We start from the raw sequence: 5,698 nt of genomic DNA on the forward strand, positions 1-5,698 counted from the left end.
GGCAGCAGGAAGAGGAAGTGAACACATAGCCAGAGAGCCTGCTCTAGCACCCCCCCAGCTTATGGTCTGAGCCACTGCAGGCATTCGACTGCATTTCCTGAATCAAAGGTGTCTGTTCAGTTCTGTTTCAATTTAATCTGTGCAGGTTAAAGCAACCTGCAAAGACTGAATTGATTCAGCCTCAGGCTTTTTGACTGTCTGTATTTAGCCTATAAAAGCAATCCAGACTATTACAAACTGACAACAGCACCATTGCAAAGACATATATTTAGTGCCTAAATCCTACTGAAGTTACTTGTTTTCACCTTAAGCCAGAAGCGTCTACTGGATAGAAGTGCAGATGCTTTAGTTCTACTGAAAAGTACACATCAGACTCGCTTACTCCCCCAAACAATACGGAGCCCCCAAACAAAACGTGGCAGGATTCTGCATGCAGCCCTGGCTATATGTCCGTGTCTTTTCAAGGTTCCTTTACCAAGGATGCACCAGGGTCTGGATTCAAGCAGTTTTTAAACAGAGAATTTGTGCAAGAATTCAGGGGTCTAAATTAGGGGAGTGGTTCTCAACCTTTTTAGACTTAAGGGCCCCCTTAAAAAATGCCAGCTTTTAGTTTTTACTCATTTTTTGATTACAGAAAAATAATAGATTTTTTTCTGATGCAAAGAACTCAGAAAAATCAAAACAGGTCAGACTGTTTTTAACACTATGAATTGCTATTTGAAATCGCTGGATTTATCTTGTGAATCATATTTGTACACCTAACAGTGCTAACACTGCATGGCACCACATAGTACCCTTGAAAGTATCTCGAGGCAACCCAGAGTGCCATGGACCCTGGTTAGGAATCACCACTATAGAAAAAGCCAAGCAAACTAACTGGGCTCTGCATGATCCAGGTGTCAGATATGTTCATTTGCAATACTTTTACACCAGTTGGCAACAGGGTCTGCATCTGTAGCTGCACTAAGAACTGTTCATTTTTTCCATCAGTAGTTGGCTCCTGGTGCTTACACTGTGCATTGTTCCTGTTGGAAACAATGCAGTGTCCAAGTGCCTTGAGCTTTCCAGTGATACTGGTGTGCTTCATCACTTTGTTTAAATTGTTTGGTTTGGGGTCTGAGCCAGATCCTGACAATCTCTTTTTTTTGCCACATTCATGTACAAAAATGCCTCAGGGGCCCAGGATTCTTTGACCAGCAGGAAACCCTGCACTTGATTTCTGCCTGTTCCATAAAAACATAAATGTGTACTGTTAGTGGGTGAATCCACATGAGCATGCACATGCACTCTGCAGTAAGCTTTTGATGCACTGCAAAATGCACCCTGTGCAAGTGATTTGGTTCTCCGTGCTGCATATTTGCAGCTCTGGGCCAAATTTAGATACCAGGAAATCCTGGTATTAAAAAAAATGCACAGAGAAAAAAAGCAGGGCAGCGCATGTGGCAGCAGCGCGTGCCACCTGAAACTAAAGCCTGCCGGGCCAGGCTCTGTGCACCCAAATCGCTGTTGCTGGAGCCCTGGGAGGCCCTCAGGACTCCAGGTAAGATGGCTGGAGCCAGCCCAGATGCTCGGCCTCCCCTATCCCACCCGGAGCATTTTTCCCTGCACTAATCCCATGTGCAGGGGTATGCGCCAGGGCAAAAAGCAGCAGCATGAATTTATGCCTCTGCTTTTTTCCTTGTGGCAACTGCATGCTCCTGCTTGTGGGGACGCAGCCAGCGAGTCATAACAATAGTCCAGTTAGTCCAGTATCCTGTCTCTGACAGGGCAAGTAGTAGATGCTTTAGAGTGAGAGAATATGTACAGGGTGCATTTTGTGTGACCCACCCTCTGTCATACTTTCCCCCCATCAACTATCATTGGTTTAGGGATGTTACAGGACCCCTATTGACTGTTTAATAACTCCCCAAGAACCTGTCTTCCATATATTTGTCAAATCCCTTTTTGAACCTGGGATACTGGTTAGTACCTGGGTTATACTATCTGCCTCTGCAGCCTCCTGTGGCAATGAGTTCCACCAGTTAACTGTGTGCTGAGTTACAAAGAATTTCCTTTGTTTGGTTGAGATCCCCCTCCTGTTGATTTCAGCAGGGGTCTCTTAGGTCTTGTATTCTGGGAGCTGGTGAATAACAGCTTCCTTATTCGTTTTATTCACACCCCTCATGATTTGACAGACTTCCAAGCTGAGGAATCCTAGCCTTTTCAGGCACTCTTGAAATGGCAGCCGCTCCACATCACTGACCATCTTAGATTTTTGGCGACCGAGATACAAAACTGTACTTGGATCTGGCAAGATTCGCATGCTGGATCAGGGATTTTGCAAGACCTATGCACCCCAATCGAGAATGGAAGAGTGCTCATCCCAGTTCAAGCCAGCTCTGGGCCAAACTCATGCTGGATGCAGAGGGATCCAGGTGGTGACTCCAGCCACACTCATGCATAGGGTGCCTCAGAGCCTGGTGGCTTTTGGGGGCTAGCAGCAACAGCTAACTTGTTCCCTCTTTGTATAATACAATTTGGAGGCTGCAATGGAGAGATCCCACATTTAATCGTTTTCCAAAACTTGCAATGCAGCATTTGCCCACGAGCTACAGAGCACAAAGTCAGAGGGATGCTGCAGATCAGTTCAACTCAACCCCTGGTCTGTGTGTACAGACTCTGCACCCTGCAGCAGGAGAGAAGAGCACCGGCAGCTCAGAACTCTGCCCTCAGCGAGTCTCAGCACGCTGGTGCCAGCAAATGCGAGCTAATCTCCGAGGAGGCTGAAAGGACAGGACTGCTCATGCAGTGAGGCTGAGAGGCAGTCAGCTCCCCAGAGCTACCAGCAGCAGTGAGAGAGCAAAGCGTGATTGCACTTCCTGAGCTTCTCCAGGCAGGGCTGGGGATGGCTTTCAAGGACAGACCTCAGTGGATTGGCCCAGAGCACCTCTCTCCCCCCTCTCCCTCATTACATTCTCGGTTGCAGAGATTGGACAAGCCTGTGACACATGGAAAAGGAGGGTATGAATAAATGGTGAGAAGGGCTGTGGAGGTAGCAGCCATCTAGCTGGGAGAAGTTTGCAGGAGTCTCAAGAGTGGCAACGCACTTTGAAGGGTGTACAAAGCCAGCTGCGTGCAAAGCAGGAGAGGCACCAGGCACTGAGCTGCACAAGAGGGAGCCCAGCAACAAGCCAAAAGCAAGCGCAGCTTCAGCTCCAGTGGAGGTGTGCACCGTGCAGCTTTCCTCCCACAAAGCCCCCGGAGTCCCAGAGTGCAGCCATGTCCTTGGCAGTGAAGGAGAAGAACCACGTGCGCCTGGTCTTCCTGGGTGCGGCAGGAGTGGGCAAGACAGCACTGATCCGCCGGTTCCTGATGGATACCTTCGAGCCCAAGCACCGACGGACCGTGGAGGAGATGCACAGCAGGGAGTATGAGGTGAGCGGGGCCACTGTCAAGGTGGAAATCCTGGACACCAGTGGGAGCTACTCCTTCCCAGCCATGCGCAAGCTCTCCATCCAGAACAGTGATGCCTTCGCTCTGGTCTATGCGGTGGACAATGCCGAGTCTTTTGAGAGCATCAAAAGCCTGCGGGAGGAGATTCTGGAGGTGAAGGAAGACAAGTTTCCCCCCATCGTGGTGGTGGGCAACAAGGCAGAGCTTGGTGGGGGGAGGCAGGTGCTGGCTGAGGATGTCCTTTCTCTCGTGGAGCTAGACTGGAACAGCCGCTTCCTGGAGGCATCGGCCAAGGAGAACAACAATGTGGTGGAGGTCTTCAGGGAGCTCCTGCAGCAAGTCAACCTGCCCAGCCGGCTCAGCCCAGCACTGCGCAGGCGGAGGGAGACCTTCCCCCAGGACAACTCGCTGAGGCCACCCATGAACAAAACCAACAGCTGCACCGTCTGCTGAGCTGGGCTGGGCCGGGCCAGGCCGGGGAGCACTGGCAGCAAGAGGACTGTGTGGGAACTCAGGTGGGCTGGGTGGAGAGATGAGGCTGCATGCGTGATAGTGACACCCTTCCCCCTCCTGATCCCTGCCCAGCCTGCTAAAATGTTCAGTTTGTAGATCAGAATGAGGGAGGGGCTAGAGAAGGACGCTGGCCTGGATGGCGACCCAAGGGGGGCTTTCAGTCTCCAGAGGCAGAAAGCGTGCAGGACATGCTGCAGTCTGTTTCCGCGGTGCTATACACAGGAACAGAGCTAGCCTGGACAGTGTGCGCACTGAGAGAAAGCAAGCTAGAAACTCTGGGAGAAAGCTCATGGCATTTGTGAAGCCTGCAAGCTTTCAGGGCAAGAGTGTGAGATGCCTTGCATGATAGGAGGGGGAACAAACTTCTGCAGCATGTATTGGAAAGTAGAAGCGTGCACTGGGCACTGCAGGGCTTCCCACTGGTTCCAGCCCTCTGGGTTTCTGTTTGGATCCTGTGCTCACCTAACCCCAAGCATCTGCACACACGCTCTCTTGTGCAAGCTTTGTTTACAACAAAACAACAGTGTCCAAAGTAGTTCTGATTTTTGCACTTCTAGGTAGGAGAATAGAGTAACCGGTAGGGCAGTTGATGCGCCTTCTGTTTTTTTTAACCATCATATCCAATAAAAAGCCACATCACAAAGTCATGCTAAAGTGTGCGTGTGTTTTATTTCCATGTTTGGAGAACTGCAATATCAGATGCGAGTATTTTACGGCTGGGCCGCTTATCACTGCATTTGCTGTATCTTTACCTGGTGCTTCCTAGTGCTTTGTGACTCCCTCCTCCCTTCACAGCAATTGGTAAATTTGCTTTTATGATTTTCCTGGTAATTTAGCCACTAAAGTTTTACCAAGCAGTGGGCTGCTACAAACAGAACAGCACTCTTCATATCAAAGCATAGAGAGAACAGTCACCATTAAAAGGCATTTGATCCACTGGAATAAAACTATAAACACATTTAAATGAAAGCAATAAAAGGAGTGGGAGAGGAGAGGAGAGTGACCGTGTTTGCTGTGATTAGCAGAGCATACTGCATTGATTCACCTTCCCTCACATACCTTGGTGCCAGGCTTTCTGAATGCACTCAGCATCTGTAATTGGGGCTGGATTTCCATGAGTTTAGCTTCTAGATAGGCACTAAAAATAAGCGGCCAGATTTATTGTTGCTTTTTGGAGGAGCACAGTATTCAGTCTCTTCTGAAATCTCCCCCAAATCTGTGGACGGGCATGCTGATAATCTGGCCTTAAATATATTCCTTTCAGTTGACCGCCCTGTGGCTAAGACTCTCCTCCTGTTTATACCATGTTGATTCACAAGCTGGCTGGGCTACCACAGATGAGGTACAACAAGGTACAACATGCTCATCACTGTGGTTTCTAGGCAGGAGTCTGAGTTAGCCTGGGGTAACATCAGTCCTTTCAGACTGGTCCTTCCTACACATCCCCAGGCTGCAGTACTCAAACTGGGAGACCAGCACGAATAGCGTCTCTCTGGGGTTCCCCACAGTGCAGCCGAACCTAAAAGGTCTTGGGATCAAAACAAATCTGCAGACTAGTATGAAAGGAAGAGCAGAGGCTCACACCCAGGGCTGGGTCAGTGAAAGCAACAGGTCCAGGATTTAAGAAGTGTGGGGGCACCGACTGACCAGGCAGAAGGAGAGAGAACTCTGTACCGTGTAGTCTCCTCCCTCGTAGGGCTAAGGGAACGGGCCCTTTACAGAGTGAAAAGGGTCCACATGCTCTAGCTTTTCC

General features: G+C 49.6%; 1 pseudogene; it reads left to right on the forward strand.

Moving 5' to 3' along the window:
- The first annotated feature begins 3,033 nt into the window (after positions 1-3,033).
- On the forward strand, positions 3,034-4,579 carry LOC102369534 (annotated as a pseudogene).
- Positions 4,580-5,698: the final 1,119 nt, after the last annotated feature.

Source organism: Alligator sinensis, unplaced genomic scaffold (assembly GCF_000455745.1).
Source record: "Alligator sinensis unplaced genomic scaffold, ASM45574v1 scaffold400_1, whole genome shotgun sequence".
In the NCBI taxonomy this organism is placed as follows: Eukaryota; Metazoa; Chordata; order Crocodylia; family Alligatoridae; genus Alligator; species Alligator sinensis.